The sequence below is a fragment of the Porites lutea genome, chromosome 6, assembly GCF_958299795.1.
Source record: "Porites lutea chromosome 6, jaPorLute2.1, whole genome shotgun sequence".
NCBI lineage: Eukaryota > Metazoa > Cnidaria > Anthozoa > Scleractinia > Poritidae > Porites > Porites lutea.
In genome coordinates, this window is record NC_133206.1 from 45689 (window position 1) to 67500 (window position 21812).

Genomic DNA, 21812 nt, shown 5'->3' on the forward strand with positions numbered 1-21812 from the left:
CCGCTGTCTGAACAGGAATTAGGCCTCAATGACTTTATTCAAAACTTGGAAATTCCACGTCTGTCTAACGAGGAACAAGCGACGTTTGAACATGACTTAACTGTACAAGAAATTAAAAATGTGTTACATTCTTTTGAGAAAACTATAACTCCTGGTGAAGACGGTTTCACCAAAGAGTTCCGCGAAACTTTCTTTGACCTTTTAAAACAGAATCTACTTGATTGGTATAATGAAGCTTTTCAGAAAGGCGGTCTCTCAGTATCCCAGAGAAGAGGAGTAATTTCTTTAATCCCAAAAAATGACAGCGACCTTTCAGAGCTTACTGGATAGCGCCCAATAACGTTGCTTAATGTTGATTACAAAATCCTGGCAAAGTGTATTGCAAAACGTATGGAACCTTTCCTTCCCAAACTAATCCATTCGGACCAAACAGGATTTATTGGTCAAAATTTAAGACTTTTGAATGATCTTATGGAATACACGGATGTGAAGAAGATCTCAGGAATTTTTCTTTTTATAGACTTTGAAAAAGCATTCGATTCCATAGAGTGGAACAAGATGGTTCTCAATTCTTTACAGTAATTCCGAGGCAGCAGTAATGAACGCTGGTTACATGACAGGCTACTTCACTGTCTCAAGAGGAGTTCATCAAGGGTACCCGCTGATTCCATTCCTCTTTATATTGTCCGCTAAGTTACTTGCATTGAAAATACGACAAGAGCCAAATTGGAAAGGAATAAGTCTTCCCAACCTTCAAGGGGCTAAAATCTTACAATTTGCCGATGACACTACTCTCATATCTAAAGACATCAATTCTCTTAAACTCTCGTTACAGATCATCGAAGTTTAGACAGCATATCTGGCTTACGTCTAAATAAGAAAAAAACCAAAGCAATGTGGATTGGCTCCTAAAATGCATAAAAAAAACAACAAAATATTGGAATTTCACAGCATAAAAGACCCCATTAAAATACTCGGGACGCACTTGTCGTATAACGCAGACAAGAACAACGATGCCAGCTTCTTCAGCAAGATTGGTAAAATGAAAACTAAACTGAACCTCTGGAAAACGCGTGACCTTAAGCTTTTTGGCAAATCCGTTCTAGCCAAAACGCTTGGTGCCTCTCAGTTAATCTACACTGCTTTACTTATGACTGTCCCTGATACAGTAACACGCCCGGCTAAAAGTCTCCTGTTCTCGTTTTTGTAGAAAAGTAAGAAAGATAAAATTAAACGAAATGTTGCATGCCAGCCACTTGACAATGGTGGCCTTAATTTTATAAATTTTGAATTTATGGTAAAATCTTTGCGACTAGCCTGGATAGCTAGCCTGATTAGCAACTCTGACGATAATTGGAAGGCAATACTGAATTTCTATTACGACGAATATGGAGGCCTGCCCTTTCTTCTTCAGTGTAGCTACAATACTGCTATTCTGGACAACAATCTACCTTTATTCTATCGTGAGTTATTACATTATTTCCAAGAACTAACGAAATTCTCAGAACACGATAAAAACAATGACCTCGTTCTTTGGAATGATAGAAGAATTACGATAGAAAGGAATAGTGTCTTCTGGAAACGATGGTTATCAGGGTGTTACTTTCTTTAGTGATTTAATGAAGTCAAATGGTAAATTTCTAACCTTCGAAGAATTTAAAAATAAATTTGATATTAAAACTAACTATTTGCACTATTTTCAATTAATTGCTGCCATTCCTCAGGATTTGAAACGAAAGGCATTTGGTTCCACGGTTCCTGATCTGCTCAAAGCAACTACAGAGTACTGTCAGATGGAAGATAGAACTATAGTCTTAAACAAATTCCCCTGTAAAAATTATTACAGTCTGTTCATCGAGAAACTTGTTTCAGAACCCTCCGCAGTAAGGGCTGGGAAAAAAATCTTTTCAGAACTTCCTGATTGGGGTGATTGTTTTGTGAATATATACAAGTCCTCGAAAGATAATAAGCGTAGACAATTTACTTTTAAGGTTGTGCACAGAATAATTACGACAAAGAAAGAACTACTGAAATATAAATTACCCTGTGATGACAAATGTCCTTTCTGCCTTAATATAGTTTAATGAGTATCACAAAGAGAACGTACAACTTTCAAACAAGCAAATTTTATTTAACACGTTCGATGACTACCTTCCAATGCAAATGCCAAATTCAACTCAAAGCAATCGTCGTCTATTGGTTTTACTGCAAAAGAAATACTTGTATACTTGCAAGAACACTGTAACGAAACCTAATTTAGATGAATTTTTACTTAAGCGTTTTGAACAATATCGCATTGAAAATTTGGCAAACAATATTAAATATGTGTGGCAACTGACTGGTTTTTTATCCTTCAATAGTTTTTATTCTTATTGTAATTTGTTTTGTTACTTACTGACTTGCTTATTTATTTATTCTTTTACTTTGTGCTGTGTATTAATGTTGTTAATTTGTTGTCAATAAAAAAAAATGTATCAGAGCACTCTTTTTTTATATACCATTTATACTGAGAATTTACCGATGGATTTGTCCAGGGAAAGCCAAACATCGACGAATACTTCTGAATTCGACCATCAGCAGAGGTGAGAAATGACACGGAGTCTGCATGCTCAAGAAGAGGTTTTTGTTAAAGATCGAGGATCGAATGAAACACTAGGCAAGATCGAAGCGGATTTCTAGATGTATCCGACGCGTACATATGATTTCGGGTTGAGGTAAAGGCTTTCCAAACTGGCAAAAGTAGTGTCCAGGTCAGCGCGGTCTCATAGCTGACTGTGTCCCTTTAAGTTGACTCGGCTGAGTGGGTGACCCTTCTACCCGGGAAAGGTTTTTTCCATATGAACGGGACATCTTCCCGGCTACATAATCGTTGGTAGGATTTATTAATTTTAATCTGTACGTTTAAGAATTTATCGTCAGGCTTCTGATCCTTGCCTAGATCACATAATGACATAAAATCTGACAGTGTCACGTTACAAGAGAGGTTTGAACCTATCCCTTACCTACGGATACGATATAGGGTACAAAAATACACATTTAGCCGCCGACATAGAAGTGTGTGCGTTACTGAAATTCATACTTTGCAAAATAACTTTTCTTGTCAGTGTGCCGAGGTTTGCATTAAATATGGTGCGGATACATGCGTTTTACAGGTAGGCTTTCTCATTGTATGAAGTTCGCTATCTGAATATGCTACTGACCTTTTCCGCGTATTATAGCACTTCCCTGTCATATATGACTACCTTCGCTTGCATGAAAACGTAAGCAGAGAATGTAACTGAATCAATAAAACAAATTCGTACGCCTTAGGCCGGACGCTTAATGTTTTCGAACGTTTGGCCATGTTTTTTGCTACGCGCCTGACACCACTTGTTGAATGATTTTCCTTGCATACTACACTGGTCCTGTTTTCCGCGTCCTCGCCTAATCTTAGGCCTTTGCATTCTTCTTTCTCTGGATCCCTTGTACCCCCTTTGTCCCTCTCGTGACAGTATTTATATATTTTTAAGTTATTATGGAAGCCCCCTTGGATAAATGTTACACGTTCTTATTCATTCTATAGGAAGATTTGTTTTCTCCTCTGCATGTTGCTTGCATCAACAGTCACTATGAAATGGCAAAACTTCTGCTCTCAAACGGAGCATGCATTGATGCTGAAGATGCAGATGGAATGACGCCCATCTTAAGGTAGTATCAGTCGACTACAGGCATGTGATGGGAAAGAGGGGAGAGAGCTTCCCTGTCCTACCCTCTACTCCTGGTCGTAGCTCACTTCTCTTCCCAAAATTTCTCAAATCATAACAATCGATTAAAACAATTTTCCTCCACTTTCAACCGTTTTCCACTAGCTAGGTACCCTTCGTCTAATCACTCCTTATTCACCATTTGCATATCTCCCATAATACACCTTATCTGCCCCTTCCCAACAATTTTGCATAATTTTAATTTCCCCTGGTTATTAACAGTCTTCCCAGAGAATTTTAAGCCAAATTTTTTGGGGACAAACAAAGTGTGTTATAGCAAATGTGCAAATAGCGAATACATAAAGCCACAACCCTATGAAAAAAATATCATTGTATTTAAATACAGAATACCTCATGAAAAGTGTGCGCGTACGGTATTTACGCACGAGCTGTTGACGATAGACGTAACAGATATAAAAACAAGGAGTGCGCATTAAATACCGTACAAAGCGATTTCCATGTGGTATTGTGTTTATTATATACATTCTGAAACATTCATCATTTTGCCAACCTTTTATTTCAAATATTTGCAAACTACGTTTTCCTAAAACTTGCCGCTGCACTTCGCGAAATGACAAGCATAACGAAGTGCATTAGTAAAAGTGTATGGTAAAAATTCTGATGAGAGTAAGGATGAGAGGTAATCCAGGAATTTCATGTAATGTTTTGTTCTGAATGTAGAATTAAAAATGAATGATTTTTAGTGAAATGGCCGGTTTGAATACAAACAGAAAACAAAATAGCTCCGATAAAAAGTATAAAATTAAATTCGTCTCGTTCTGTTTTTTCCCCCTCCTTTGTTGTTTTGCTGTTTTGTTTTTTTTCATCGAAATTGAAATATTAAGCAATTAATGAATGAGGCTGAGTAGGATATGAAGAATTAACCAGATCGAGGGGGGTGTTATCCACCGAGGCCGAAGGTGGATAGCACCCTCCGACATTTGCTTACTTTTTCATATCCTACAAGAACCGAAATCATTACTTGCTTTATTATTCATTCAAAATAATTCCTAGTTTAAAAACATAGCTAAAACATGCTTACCAGCATCGTTTTTAAGTTCATCTTCGACAGTGTACGTTTAAGCTTGTCCAGCTCCGCAAATATTCTCCAAACAGCAGATATCGCCAAGCGAGTTGTCTTCGTGCTGTTTTTGCTATGTTCATAGCTATTATTTCGCCTAGTTCCAGCTGTAGTAGTTCTTACTCTTGAAACGAGTGAAGTGTCCGTCATTTTTGTTTTCACAATCAAAACAACTACACCTCATTCCAGGATCTTCTTGATAACGGTGCCTTCACCTGTAGGTGGCTGCATTTTTGACGTAATTTCTGCGTTAACCACCAAATTCTTTCAAATTTGGTCATCAGTAACTGGTTATGGTGAATTATGGGTGTGCTTTTAGCCAATCAGAATTTGGGAAATATTTTGAATGAATAATAACCCAAATTATTCCACTCTAATTTCCGAGATTTTTGTTCACCTTGTCAACGGGAATAAAACTATGCTTTATGTAATATGTCAAGAGCTAGGGGGAGGGTTTCATTAAGGGGTGGCAAACACCGAGAAACAGATGAAAGGCCGAGGCCGTAGACCGAGTGCTTTCATCTGTTTTTTTCATCTGTTTTCAACTCGTGATGAAGCGTGAAGAACAATGTTTTGACGCGTCTTCTCAAATGAAACAATAAAAATGCAAACGCAAGTGTTTGATCTCAGATGAAAAACCTGTTTCATCGCAGATAAAAACCTACTGGTGTTTTATCTGGTGTTAAGTTGAGTATCAAGATTCATTCACTTGACTTTTGACTGCGTGGATGATAAATGAGTTTGAGAAGGTTTATTCTCGTTGAATACAGCTCAATTGTTTACACCCCCAATTTCCCTTAGGGTATTGTAATACCCAGTAGAATTCGGAAACAAGGATTGTGCAAAATTATAGGGGGAAAGGAAGGTGCACTATGGCAATGTGAAAACGGTTCATTGGGCAGATCAGATCAGAACCATCGTGGAGATCAGTCGATCATACTTAAGGGCTTTCTCTTCCTAATCAATAGCGAGGTTAAGATCGGGTACCAATACCGATACCAGCACCAATATCTTTCACAGCCGTAGTCGTTTCCGTCGTACATAAATGAAGTTGTAAGTTGTTGAGGACGGATACCGGTAAAACATGGCGTTCGCAGAGATCTCGTTAGAAGAAGCTCTAGTCCTTGAAGCTTATGAAGAAGACATTTTAGATGAAGAAGAAACTCTGCTGGCGTTTGAATTGCTGGATAAATCAAAAGAACCATAATCGTGTACAAGACAAGATTTTTTAACACCATGTGTTTTGAACGTCAATTTTTGCAAGCACGTCTATTAACATATCACACATACAACGCGTATTTGTTTAAATCAAATCTAATCCATAATGTGATTTTTATCGAACTTACCGTGTGCTGTCCCTTTCAAATCTTGTTTCGCTTGACATTTACACTGTATGAACCGACGAATTTACCTTAAATATCGTGTTAAAATGGACTCGCTCTTATCGATTCAGAAGCGTTGTATCGATTAAAATGCTTAAAGAATAAATGTATGCTGTGTTTTTAAACAAAACGGCATTCCAGCTAACCTTTAGTAAGAAGACCTGACGTCGAGGGTGAAGACTTCCAATATGGAGGCGACTTCCGTAGTCTTGACTACCAATAGAGATGTCACAGGCTGACGAAGCATGCGCGTAACCTACTTCAGGTATTGGTATCGGTATTGGTACCCGACCGTAACCTCTCTAATATCATAACGACGTTATACAGGGACAACAGGGACGGTAATTAAATTTTACTTGAAGAACGTCCTGTGTGTACATCTTCAACTCTGACAGTCATCAAGCCACGACTTGACAACCAAGAGGTCCGTAAAACTACTCTCGCACAAGCGCAGTAGAATCGACCTAATAAAACTATACTCTCATGACATCTCCCTCCTTTGAGTTCTTATCAGTAACGAATGGCACAGAAACTTACAATTATATTTTACTCAACTGGATAAATGCATTTTAAGGTGTTTCAATGTAGTTTTTCAGAGGCCATAGCGATATTGTTCAATCGCTTTAAAAGTGATTTTATCCATGACTAGTACATGTCAGTGTGAGTATTGTCAATTTTTTACATTCAAAAGATGTGATAAATTCAAACTAAAATGTACTAGTCATGGAGATATGTAGTGCGCATTATTTTGGAAAAATTACCATAACGTCAAAACAGTGAATGTTTTAACGCAGATTTTTGACCGGTTCGTAGGATAGGTTTGTCTTGAAATTTCAAGGTGTTGCAGTAAATCAATCTCAATAAAAGTCTCAGACATTTTTATATACATTATGAAGATTATGTAAAGAGATTTTTAAAAAATTCGTTTGAGTCGTTTCGGAGATATACAAGAAAGCGCTAAAAGTCCAAATTCTAGATAAAGTTGCACTTATACAGTTGGTGAGAAAACGGGTTATTTTTTTAGATCGCAAGAACGAAAGTACACCAAAATTTCCTAGCATCAAAATATGATATTAAGCAGCATTCTGACGCTACTTAAGAATAATTTGAGTCATCAATAACGTTTTCATTAAATAATCTATCACGTCTATTGAAAATTGAAGGTTTGAAATATATTTTCGTTTTAGTCGAATTCAAACATACAGAATTTTTTACTTCTTAGGGAGATTGTTTGTAAACACCGAACTTTAAGTTCCTAGTGTTGGATTTTCACTAGCAGGTCTTGATCACACAAAATTCGGCTTTTATCAGTTTCAAAGTTTTTTGTTTATTGTTGACATAGTGGTATCGATTTATCGATTTTCACAAATTTCAATCCATAACCAATTACTGATGAAAATTTTATAGCGATCGGACAAGGAAAAAAACACTTTTAAGGCGATTGAAAAATATCGGTATGGCCTCTGAAAAACTATATCGAAACACCTTAAGTTTGAATCAGTCGGTGTCCTTATTACTGTTTACATTCCAAGAGCACAAATCAGACACATTCTCTAGAACGAGCAGGTTTTCTCACAACAAGGCAGTTAAAGGTGTTAACTTCTGGCTAAAGAGAACTAGGCTGTGTGTTTGTAGAAGAGGATACAGCTGACGTCACTCTTTAAGACCCCAAAATCTGCGGCGTTGTTCTGATTAGGTAAGTGAAGACACTGTGCCTGGATCTTTTGCTCGTGATGTGGCTCAACTCTCTCAGGACTAACGTCATCTTGGATGGCTTCCACGCCGTCCTGATTCTTTAGGAGGTTTGTCATTTTTTTCCGAAATGTTTCTGGAACAGATGTAATCCCAAACGGCAATCAGCGAAAACGGAAACGGTCACTGGGAGTGATGAAAGTTGTCAACCTTGAGCTGTTCGAGTACAAAGGTTTCTGCCATTAACTACTTGACGCGTCTAATTTGGAGAATACTTTGGCTCTTGCTAACTTTGAAGCGACATCTTCTAAGTTAGGTAGAATGTACCTTTCCCTCTTAACTGCTTCATTAAATTTCTTAATTCTGACTTTCCCGTTGGGCTTAACAACCGAGACCATAGGAGTACACCAGTTGGTCGGTTCTGTAACTTCTTCTATAATATCTTCTTCCAACATGCGATCGAGTTTTTCTTTCACTTCAGGAAGCAATTTTAGTTTCGGACACTCAGGTATGGCTTGGTAAGCCGATTCAGATATCAAAGAAATGTCTGCTCCTGTGTCAATTGCTGCATAGACTTCCGGTTGACGCACGCTATCTGGGAACCTGAAGGTTTTAAATGTGTGTTCCGCTTCTTTGCCCATGGGCATTTATCTTAACAACCTCTTCTGCGGCGATGAGTTTTGTAGCACATCTGAACTGCTTGAAACGCTGTTTCCAATCTAGCCAATTTTCCGGCTTTGACAAGTCGAGTTTCTCCGGGGGTCGAGCTTCAACATTTTTTCTACTTTACCGCTGCCACAATATCAAAACGACATTACACACGGGCAACAGGAACAATAACAAGAAAATTCTAAACGAAGAACGCGTTATGTGTTGATCTTCCACTCTGATCCTCATCAAGCTACGACTTGACTACCACGAGGTCCGTAAAACTACTCTCGCACATGCGCAATACAATCGACCTAATTAAACTATGACAATCAAAACTCCCCTTACCTTATAATACACCTTATATTGTTACCTTATATTATATTATTATGATTATTGATTATTATTATTATTATTATTATTATTATTATTATTATCATTATCATTATAAGTATACATGATATAATATTTGCCACTTTATTTACTATCATTCAGGGCGTCCTTAGTTGGAAATGTGGAGATAATTGAACTTTTACTTACAAAGGTAAGTTAATAAAATACATTTGAAGCAGAAGTAAACTTTTACGCTTCTACACATAGTAACAATAGTATGTATCTATTGTCATATGGCTGCTTCCGCGAGCAGGCAAGGTGAAGCAAGCGGGTAAGATGGGTCTTTCTTCCCCGCCCGGGATTTTCCGCGTTGGTTCCGCAAGAAAAAAGTTCTACCGGTCATACAATAAAGCCTTTATTTCCTAAGATTTTTCGGTCCAGATTGCTGGCAGGGGGCCAGGCAAGTTCCTTTTAAGGATTTTTAACAATAATGAGTAATTACGTAATAAGGGTTAGACCAAGGCCTGATTGCCCCCGTTTCTTTCTACCTTTGCTACTCAGTTTTAACCTAGACCAATCAATCGTTTCTACATAAAAAGTGTACACTGGATGCGTAAATACTATTTTTAGTCATTGACCTCGCATCTGGAAAAGGATTTAGTTTCTTGTCCACCACTTTAGTCTCAGTATCAAATGCTTTAACATACCACGCATTCGATAAAGGCCTCTAGTTAGGAAACAAGCCTTATATGCTTAATCGAATGTGTGGTATGTTAAAGCATTTGATAAGCGCCAGATAAGTGCAGTAATTTTTAAGAATTTATCTTATATAAATGCACAAGAAACATACAACAAAGTGGTTTCGTGTCCATCGATTTCTGTTTATTGAACACTAGATCAATCATTCATAACGGACTCGCTATCAAAGATAACGTGGTCGAGAATGATCTTGACATTTTCGCACTCACTGAGAAAAGGCTTAAGGATGTTAACAATTTTTCTGCCGCTGAGATTGTTCCCAGTGGATGTCAATACTACCAAGTCACATAGTGGCTGCGCAGGTTGACGTTTTCAGTTAAGGAAACGCATCAAAGTGAAGAAAAATACACTCGAAACGAGTTCAAGGTTTTTCAATACATCGATATTTTGGCTACATGCTCTACTGGTTGCGTGAAAATTGTTACCATCAACATACCACCACCATCAAGCCATCAGAGAATCACGTGAACAGAGGCTCCCTTGCTGAAAAGGTAGTTGTGTTTCATTGCAACCTGCCAATAGTTGGTGATTTTAATTGCTATGTGGATGACATTGGTGATTCAGATTTTATCAAATTCAACAGGATTCCGGAATTAATTAACCTGAAACAGCATAATAATTGTTCAACCCACATTAAGGGTCACACTTTAGTTATTAACCTCCGCCGCCCCGAACGGTCTGCTACAATGTTTCTCCACGAGGGCAGTACTGCTCCGCCCATCAAATATCATTCAAAGTGTCCTTAAATCTTAGAAAAGGACGACCAACTCTTCTAGAACCCTCTTCTCCAAAGAGAAGTGCCTTTATTGACCGTTCATCTGGCATGAGACAGGGGCACCCAACGACAATTTTCGGAAAAATATCTGTTCGGAAGACGATTTGAGATCTAGAATTTTCGGAACATTTGTTGTAAAATTTCTTGCTTCCATGCCTCTCCTAGGATTTTCGAACAAATAAAAAATGGTATACTTGCCCATTTTTAACTAATTTTTACCCTAAAAAGTTCACCTAGAATTTTCGGGAGCCTATTTTCTGGCTAAATTTTTCGAAAAGGTAAGTTTTGATCCCTATAATTTTCGGATCACTAGACTTTCAGCTAGGAAATCCGAACAGATGAAAAATTTTTAGGGGATAAAAATATGCCTATGTCTACCGTTTAAATACTAAAATACATTTAATAATGCTATGTTTAAGTGGTTTTGAACTATATTCTCGTTGGGTGCCCCTGATGAGAGCAACATGGCCTAACCAAGGCAATCTATTTGTGAAGTGATCTCAATATCTGTGGTATGAGGAAGATCCAACACCTTATCGTTTGTGATGAAGTGATACCATCTGATGTTAAAAAAATAGCTCAGATGTTGTTGTTGGACAGTTCTGAGGAGCTAATGTGGTAACGGTAAAGAGTCCAGGTTTCGCTATCGTCAATCATTAGATGGATGACGCACGGAATGTACACTTTGAGTTTTATTTCTACTGTCAGGTTTCTGCAGTCGAAAACCCTTTCCCGAAGTCTTCCAATAGCGTATGACGCAGTCTGAATCCGTGCATTGATCTTTACATCTACTTTGCAGTCTTTGGTAACATAACTACCAAGATATTTAAAGCGGTCGACTCACTTCAGCTTGTGTCCATCAATGTAGCAGTCGATCTGTTCACCCACACTCATTATTTGAAACAGAAGGATTATCTAACTGAAAACTTTGAGGAATCTCTTCAGCCTGCTTGCAGACCCTCCTATAGTACCTGATAAAAGCGCAAAATGACAGCGTATGACACCAAATAGCTTCGCCCGTAAGAGATCTTTGCGAATAGCAAAAAGAACATGGACCTTAATTCGTTTAGGTTCGTGAAATGTACATTGGGCAATATCCTGCCACCTTGATTGAAAAATCCTGGTCATTAATGCATATGTGATGTGGTAGAGGGTGAATGATGAAAATAACTAATTTGGGACCTAATTTTGTCAATGAAGCTGTTACGAAAAATTGTATTGCGTGACTAGCGTGACTTTCTAGAAGCTTCGCGAGATTTCAGACTTCGGTCCCTGAAAAGCTGCAAACTTGTCCAAGATAGCATCAGGTTTCGCTTTTTCCTCATTGTTCAAGTCGAAAGAATTGAAGGTTTTTCGGCCCTCCTCGCAAATCCAAAGTAGAATAAAGGTTGCCTTTACTTTGTCCTCTGTCGTGATCAAAGGCCCATCAAAATATTAGCTGATAATATTGTTTGAAGCTTTAAAAGTCGTGAATGGTCAGAGTCAAGCTGAGTCATTCCATTCCACTTGAGGCGGCTTAATTCCCGAAAGCTCGCCCAAGGCTGTAGAATAAGTAACAGCCGATATAACTACGAAGATACTTGGCTGCACACTACGAATGGATGACTTTGTAATCCCTGTTCATCGGAACCATCTGAAAGTTGCAGATGTGAAAACGTCACTAGGCTTGTAAAACTATCCCACCGCTGCCGCCATGTAAGGATAAGCTAGATAAACGAAGACACCTTTTTATACCGAGTATGACAAAATGGTGGGCCCAAAGACACTAGTACTAGGCCCTGCGCGTAGAGCTAGGCATACTATGAAATTTCGTGGATCTTGAGAGAATGAAATTTTCCGGATCCCAACATCGAGACACGCGTCAGCGACTTCCAACCGGCACTCCCGTCCTCCAAACCGCCACTGGCGACCATTAGTTAAACTCTTTGTAGACATCGTTTAAAACCCAATAAGTTATGACAAAAAGTTCGTCAATTTTCAATCCGCTTTTTTTCTTATGATTATTTATATTATGCTATTTCTCCGAGTATTGCTCGATTGATCAACACGTCGTTCTCCACGGGAAAGTTCCGGTCACGTTGGAAAACAGCAAAGGTAACACCCTTATTCAAGAGTGGCGAAGAGTGAGATGCATCGCCCTATTTCTGTTTTACCGGCGCTGTCGAAGATCATCGAACGTCATATGCATGACTCGCTGTACACATTTCTCAATGAAAATAACCTCATGTATCCAAGGCGGTCAGGCTTTCGTAAACACCATAGTACAGAGACTGCACTTATCAAGACAATCGATGATCTCTTGTTCAACCTGGTGTCACAGCCCATCGTCGTACTCGTACTCGGCTCATTAAAAGCCCCGTGAGACTGGACCTGTGAGAGTAGAATAAAATATGTAAATAAAACGTCACGTGACTTCCTTGCTAGTCTCTCGTAGATTTGTTGTAAGTCGGGTTCCCGGGCATTACATCAACCTGTTGTAAATCGGTGTATTGTAAATCAAGCGGATTAAAGTTGTGTTCAAGCGTTCAAGTTTGTATTCCATCGCTTCCTTAACACCTGGATAATGATAAGGTATCGGATTTGGTGCTTGTTGACTGTCGCAAAGAGTTCGATATGGTTGACCACCGACTTCTGTTAATTTAAAGAAGCTAGAGGACTTATTAGTAAGTTAGTTTAGTCCGGTAGTTTGTAAATAGCGATGTTGTTAAACTGTCTATAGTTCTTATCGTATTTCTCTTCAAATTTTTATCTAATTCTAATTTTAAATATTTTGCACTTGATATTCTTTATATATTCTATTGCAATTTTTGTTTTTAAAATCTTTTATGAGGACCACAAGTTTATTAGTTTGTTAAACTATAAAGGCTTTACTTACGTATATTTGTAATGTCATGACACGGTCGGTCCGACCGAGTCAAACATTGGACTGGTTAGACACTAAAATATTCGTTAAAGTTAAAATTAACATCTAATCACCTTTTTTCCACAAGATTAGTGACGATGACTCTTTTAAAAAGTAGTTCTTACGTCCAATTAGTATCCTTAACACACTTTCCAACATTTATTTTTCTCTAGGGAGCAGACATTTCACCCGAGGTTGACGCTTGGTCCCCATCACCACTGATGTGCGCTGTAAAGAGAGGTCATCATGAAGCCGTTAGCTTTCTCCTTCTACACGGATCGCCTATTGATCTGAAAGACTCGAATCATAGAACGTGTTTACATGTGGCCGTTTACAGCTCTGATACGAAGACACTAAAAATCATTATTCAGGTCAAAAGGCTAGAAATAAATCTTAACATGGTCCTGAAGATCAGAGCAATTGGCGCAAACGTCTTATGATATTGGATGCAAAGTAGTTTAAGTCAATTTTAACGACTCTGTTAGGGTAGAGTTAATAAATGTCTTTTTAGACGTTAGTTGCATCTCAGGCGAGAATTGCCCTGACTGCACTATTAAAGCATTTGGTCAAGCGTTATAAAAGTTGCTTAGCCTGTTGGAACTCAGGATAATTCTTTCAAAAAATGGCCTTGGCTGAGTCAAAGGACTAAGGTTTTAAGTAGACGCAAATATTTAAGCTGCAAATTGCTCTGAAGAATTCAGAAAGTCAGCAAGTTAAGCTATAAAATAGTAATAATAACAATAATAACAATAATAATAATAATAGAAAATGAATTCAAATTTAGAAAGACTTTCCTTGGGTCATGTAGCTTTAGTCTCCGTAGATGACATTACCTGACCCCGGCTTCGTTCAGTCTGTGGCACGGGCTATGCAGTTTGTTAATAAGGAATATTCTCACCAGTTGGTTCTGATATTCATTGTTTTGCATGGGTGAAATCTCTTTTGGAAACTAGGCAGGAGGAAAATGCTTATTAAACAGTCGGGACAAGAATGACAAAACGCCTTTGCACTATGCCGCAACAAAAGGAAACTTACAGGTGAGTGATCGTTAGCATCAATGGAAAAGTTATATATCGTATATGATAAGATGTGACCACTAGTTCAATTAACATTCTAGGCTTCTAACTGGTTACCTAGCATCCTTTCATTTCGACGATTTGAAATATTTCTTTGATATATTTGGTCGGCTCCACTAGGCAGAAAAAAACATCTTAAAGCCTTCCACCTATGTAAGATACTTGCAGAGTCGCTTGTATTATCGAGGCTTGATTATTGTGACTCGGTCTATTCACCTTTGCCAGGATAATAGACCTTGTCACGGTTTTCGGATCGACGCCATCTTGAAGACTAGGTAAACGCGTGAGAAATTACAATGTTTGTATGAGAATGCGGCTGCCCTTTTTAATTACCTTCCTGGTAATCTTAAAAAGTGTGACGATTTTTATCTATTTACTTCGCGCATTTTTAAATTCTTAAAGAACCGGGCACAGGCCAGCTTATCTTAATTGTACTTTAAGTCTTATTCATAAAATCATTGTAAATATTTTCTCTTTTAATCGTTATTTATTCTATTTTTAATATTTATTTATTGTAAATATTTGATACATATTTTTTTTAGTTAGTAACAGATAAAAAGCCATAATGTGGAAACTCTGTTATAAACCGATTAAGCGATTACTTACTTACTGCTTGTAAGCAAAAACCTTAATTAAGACCACCGTTTCCCCATCACGGGACCCAAGTGAGCCGACCTAAACTTTTGTAACCACACCAGTCGACGTGGTTTTTCAAAGTACATAACTAAAAAGAATGAGTTTTTTATTCAAGATGATAATTTGCCAAATGAAGTTAAGATGGAATCCGCGTCACAAAATCTCGTTCTCTGTCAAATAATAAACTTCTTTGATTGATTAAACAGATAATTCAAGAGCTTCTTCTAGCAGGTGCAACTCCGGATGTCAAAGACGAAGATGAACGTATTCCCTTACATTGCGCTGTAGAGTGAGTGAAAAATTATCGCAATCATTCAGCAGGCTTAAAACTGCGTCATCTAGTCGACGTAGCACTAAAAACTGTGGGCCTTCTCAGACCACGAGGGTCGAACTGTCGAAAGGATTCCGGATTCTCTTTGTCGGTGTTTCTTTTTCAACTTTTCCCCTCATGTGACAATAATCTGTAAGTTTATATTTGTATTTTCTTCGTCGCCTTATCGTAGAGTTTTAGCTTTTTGTTTAAAATGTAACTGGAGATAGTATTCGCTTTCAGTTGAACCACTTCCGGTAGCTTCTTATTTCTCAAACGTGTTCAAACAACAACGTGAGTCTACGATTTAGTCCAGTGTGTACATGTTCACGTTCATTTAACTCTACACATTCAACTCCACTACTAATAATACCAGTAAAGAAAATATAGGGGACTAGTTTAAAAGATGGTAAGGCTAACCACGTATCAATCGAAAGTCGGGTATAATAATACTTTCTGAGAGCCCACTTTCATTTTGATTGCTACAACTGCCTTAAACCGACTATAACAGTTCACTACGACACCAAGTTTTCAACATTTTAACCCACTGAGTGCATACAATGATCCTAACAGAATGCAGTGCGCGTGTCACATCTTAACCTATTAAAATGGTTTTCTTTTTTTGAGTTTCCGTAAATAATAGAGCATAAATTGTCCTTCCTTTGTTGGGAGGTTACAGGTTCGCATCACGCGAAAGCTACTCTTCAAAGACTGGCCACTCTAATCGTAGTGATCACTGTATAAGGTACCGAAGAAAGACTAGATCATTAATTTCTGGTCTCCAATGAGATTTTGACGCATCTCTTCTTTTTTTAGAAATGGAGACCTTTCTTGCGTTCGTATTTTGTTGGAAGCTTGTCCTGACTCCATCCACGCCACCGATTTCCGTCTTCAGAGCTGTTTACATTTTGGGGCGTCTCACGGTCATTTTGGTCTGGTTAAATATCTTCTGGAACAGGGTGCTCCAATAGATAGCAGGTAAAGGGTCCTGTAAATGTACTCACGAAAATGGGAGTAAGCGTGAAAAAAGATGTAAATTTTTTAACCTTTTCTTCTCAACTTGTTTGATATAATGTTAAAAAAGCACAGAATTGTCAGGTTTGTCAACTTGAAGGTGACCTTTCTAAAAACAAAAAGTGAAGCTAACATTTCTGTCGTTTGGTCTTGTACTGCCCTGAGTGTTGTCACCGAACACATCATTGGTATTTGAACAGAGTCTCGAAAAAGACAATGCACGTGTTTCTTTTCGCAAAACTTTTGTTTTGGTGCCGTTCTTGACACTCCTTGGTGGCAGTAACCAACCAAAATTACTTTATTTTGTTATCTTATTTCATTTTATTTAGCTTCAACTGAACCAAAATACAAGAGAATACGAGTCTCAAATACTAAAGAGTTTGGTAAATATAACTCAGGGAAGCCAACGCGACTTTCGCTCAATAAAATATCATTGTATAACTGGTCGCATTTAAGGTTTTGTCCGAACAAGTAAATTGAAGTCTGCTTACATATTTGTCCGCACCAGGGCGACATGAATCGGTACTCTTGTTTGCCGGGTCATCTTCCACATCATTTAGCGCCGGGTACAGAAGTAGTAAGCTCATATTGCATTTTTACGGACTTGCGTGAGCATTGTTACTTTTAGCTTTTACTTCCTTTTGTGTCTCTTTCCTAGATGTGATGAGCGTTTAACTCCACTAATCCAAGCAGCATTCAGAGGTTGTCCATTAACTTCTGGTATTTTGCTCGACCAAGGAGCAAAGATTGATGCCGCCGATAAAAATGGGGTATGTTAAGATTGAAAGGTGAAAAATGCACATTACAAATAGCTGATCTGAGTTTGTAAGTAACTGAGGGACATATTAGTCGTTATTCGCACATCGTGGGAAAAGATATTTCTAGCGACAATTCTCTCGCTGTTATGAATTAAATTTCGCTGATGAGAAGACGGGGTAAGCTTGGACGTCAGCATACAAGGGCGACCCCTAGAATCTGCTATAGGTACATTTATGAGCTTACTGTAACACGCCCAGCCCATGATATAAATATATAATTATATGTGGAATGAGGTAGACTACACCACCGGGGAAAACTTTCCCTGACGTTTTCGAACAATATTGTGGGTTCTTTTGCGTCCCCTTCAATGTGACCCAATGAACGAAGGATGAAGGACACGAGGCAAACCGCTTAACTTCACTGCTAAATGACGCGATATTCTGAACTACTGCCAGCATGATCTGGTGTGAACCTACGTCCTCCCACTTGCAGAAAAGAAAAACCGCAGCTGCAAGCTTATGCAAACAGGATCCACTGGGCTTGCGTCTACGGTTTTTCTTTAAAAGGAAGTTAAATGTTTATTTTGTGATATTTTTTGCTTGTCTACATTCAAATGTTATTTATAACACCCCTTCTCGTTTCATATCAACAACCAAGAACACAGCTCTGATTGCGGCAGCATCCTGTGGCAGGGTAAAGGTTCTACGGTTGTTGCTCGACAGAGGAGCAGATCTGGGTGTGTTAACCAGATGTGGAAAGTCTTGCCTAGAAACTGCAATAGCTAACGGCCACCAAGAAGTGTGTATGGAGATAATCAAACACGAGAGGTGATATTTACACAGACCAAAAGTTCTAAAAGATATGTTTTACAATATAATATACAACGCAATAGGTCTGTCGGGAGCAAAACAGTCTAAGTTTTGAGAGGATTACGTATTATTGAGCCAACCATGGAAGACGGACTTTGGTTTGTAGTGATGTGAGTGACTAGACAAAATTTTCGATAAAATGTTCTCTTCTTTCTGCAGGTGGAAGGAGGCATTTCAGCGTTGCAATGAGGAAAGCAGTTTCATTCCTTTAAAAGGTCTGATCGAGACTTTTCCTCTTGTGGCAAAGGTAAATGATATAAACCGAAGAGAAAAAAACTCCCTTATCGCTTTGTCATTCTCCTTTTAATAAATAGTTAAGAAATAATAGGAGAGGGAAAGGAGGGGGTTTTGGCCTTATGCGGAAATCCCTGTTGCGGACTTTCCCCTCCCTAGTACACCGTTCAATGGTATATTTAGCATACCAGGACCTACTTGTAGGTTTCCTTGTGCAAGAACACTTTGCTGTGCATTTTATCGACGCCTTGAGTGACAAAGATGATAGACTCTACCTCAGGCGGGAAAAACTAGAAACTCTAGACAAAGTTCTTTCCCTTGCTAGAGAACAAAAATCACTACGATTTTTGGACAGCAATAACTTGTTTAGGCGGACTGGTGGTAAAATCAGAGCTATAGAGACGGAGCGAACACAATTACAAATGCAAGTTGACGAGCTTGAAGACCGAATAGATTATCAGCAACAACAATTGCAAACCCGTAAAATATCATCGATTAGCTGAACCAGTTCTGTGCCCAACTACAGCCACAGGCTCCCCACCCCAGAAATCAAGTGCAGTAGGGTTCCCAAAGGAAGGGAGGATGGTCATGCTGGAACTGTGGAGAAAGAGGACACGTGAGAAATTGAGGGTCCTAAAACAAATCATCCATCGGGAAACGGAAACAGGGGGTCCTTGATAGCCCAGTAAGATGCATGAATGTCAACGGGGGCCCAAGCATAAGACACTGATACTAGCGATAGTGGAAGGGCTGAAAATGTGACTCTTGTTCCTCAACAAAAAATCCCGGCCATATGGACTTTATGTCGTTGTATTTATTGGACAATGTAAACGTCTCCGATTAGTGGACGCGATTGCCGTGAGAAAGGTTTTATCCTATGAATGCTACAAGAAATTGCCTGAAAGCTTACAATTTCCCTAGCATGAGGATGGTTCAACAGATGGGCTTCGAACTAGTACGTGTGATACATTGGAATTGTCTGTGAGGATTGGGAGCCAAGATGTTGGTATAAGTCTGTTAGTAGCTGATATTGAGGTTTCCGCGATTTTGGGCATGGATTTCTTATCGGATGTTGATGCGAAGATTGATTTGGTCCTGCAACAACTTGTTATCAATGAGGAGAAGATTGTGACTGTTGTAGTGAGAGTAGTCAGCAACTTTCCCTCAGATGTATAACGCACCGTCTTATAATAATAGAGCCGCAAGTAAGGCTGTGGTACCGTCCATGTTATCCGTTGTATGCGAATCCTCGAACCTTGTGGCACTTTTTTTCCTCAAGAGAAAGGCTTGTACATCGGCAGAACCCTAGTGTCTGCGCGAGGGGCTGGCCTTGCTCCTGTGCGAATTTTAAACACATCGGGCAAAGCACAAACCATTTCCATTGCTCGGAGTAGATCGTCACGTATAGCCATAAGGATAATGCAAGTAGAGTGTCCTATACGGAATCCAGATATAGTATGTTGGAGAATTGCTTCATATTCGCAATAGTTACTTGTTTCACACAAGCCTTTAAAAAACATTAGACAGTGTTGGTAGGATAGATATTGGTCTAAAATGTTATTCAGCTGTAGGCAAATCTGCTTTGGGCATCGGACTGATCCTTGCCGGTTTCTATGCGTTTGTAATACAGTTGTTAACAATAGCGGTCAAAGGTCTAACTACGGTATCCGTAACAAGTTTGACAAATTTGATGAGAATCATGTCGGGGCCTGTCGAACAATCAGATCTCAAGGAATTCAAAGTTTGTAGACCTTCAGAGCGAGAAACTTCTCTTAGACTGAACATAGTTCCATAAGTCTCGGAGAGTGCAGAGACTGCAACTGTTGTTACAATTCCTTGATGTCCTTCATGAGCCAATTTCAAACTTGCTCCCGTAACAAAATTGGGGAATTACAATTCTCGAACCACGTAACAGTAATTGACTGTAAGAACACAGTTCATTCTTCACATGTAAATACGCAGGTACATTACAAGCTCTCTAGTCTCCCGTACGCACACATTCTTTCAAAAGGCTTATTTCTGGATCTCCTGCTGAAGCCTTCTCGATCTCGGAGGGTGTCAGAACACAAGGAGTGCTATTCTCAACTACGCTGCGAACATGGTTATAGTGTTCTATTTCACCACCGGGTACTCTACAATTCAGCCTTGACAACGCATCTGTAATGTTTGTTCTTCCTGGTCTGTAGACGTTAAAGTCATAGGCTTGCAAGCGGAGAACCTACCGTTCCACACGAGCGGAGGGCTTTGATTTCGGTGAATGTATGTATTCCAGCGGCTTATGATCTGTTGCTAATTCAAAATTCCCTCCACAAATGTACATCTAAAGCGTTCACAAGCCCAAACCAGTGCCAGACCTTCTCTCTCTCTTTGTCTGTACCTCCTTTCTACATCTGTCAGATCTCTTGAAGCATAAGCAATAACCCTCCACTCAACTCCTTGCAGCTGAATCAACACTGCACTTAAACCAACAGGTGATACATCCACCACAATCGCTGTCCTGCTGTTTACATCGAAGTAAGCTATGCGCTTGTACTTGTGATCAGTTCCTTCAACTTGTCAAATGTAGCCTGTTGTTCGGACTGCCATTTGAACTCCACATTCTTGTGAGTTAGTCTCTAGATAGGCTCTGCTACAGTGGACAGGTCTGGAATGAACTTAGACACAAATTGAGCCAGACCCAGGAATGATCGTGCCTCGCCTGCGTTCTGCGATGGATCTGCATTCCGGATTGCGACGACCTTCTCTCACTAGGTTCTACCCCATTCTGTGTCATTTGATGACCAAAGAATGTCACCCTTGGTAACCTGAACACACATTTGTCCCCATTCAATGTCAAACCCACCTCCTTTATCCTACTGAGCATACTATAAATAACTACAATCATGGACAAAAGTCTTGGGACACTTCTGCGTTTCTGGGGCGTTTTCCAATTCACACAGGTCCAACCCCTCCCCTCACCCCACAAACAGTGTTGGACGCGTGTATCCAGAATTTTTTCCGAGTTTCAACTTTGTATAGGGTAGGGGGAGGGAGAACTGCCAGAAAATTTCGAAAAGGATGCACTGTTTTAAGAGGGAACCGAGAAACTACAGAAAAATATGAATATTGCAGTACTGTCCCAAGGACTTTTGTTCGGGATTGTAGGTCTTCTGCAATATTTATGACCCCTTCACAACCACGCAATACATCGCTGATGATTTGTTGATATTTTTCGGCTGCGGAGGTCACGCCAAACATGAGATGGGTATATCTGTAAAGACCGCGGTGAGTCACAAATGTTTTAACATGCCTACTCTCCTTTGCAAGAACTATCTAATGAAACCTCCAATTCAGGTCCACACGGCTAAATACTGTGCTGCACTCAAGTCTTGAAGAACTTCTTCAAATGTGGGGATGGGCTGACGTTCTCTAATGATTGCTTGGTTGACGAGCTTCATGTCAACGCAGATTCTAACATCACCATAAGGTTTTGGTACAATAACAAGTGGAGAGACCCAACTGGTTGATCCCTCTGGTACATCTGCTATGATCCCACAAGCCAGCAACTCATCTAACCTTTTCGGCACTTTCTCTCTCACACCAAACGGGATTCTAAGGAC

The 21812-nt window shown here is 39.2% G+C and overlaps 1 pseudogene; it reads left to right on the forward strand.

Annotated features, from left to right (window-relative positions):
* The window catches only part of LOC140941743 (transient receptor potential cation channel subfamily A member 1-like), a 171050-nt pseudogene that overhangs the window by 44975 nt on the left and 104263 nt on the right, over nucleotides 1-21812 (forward strand).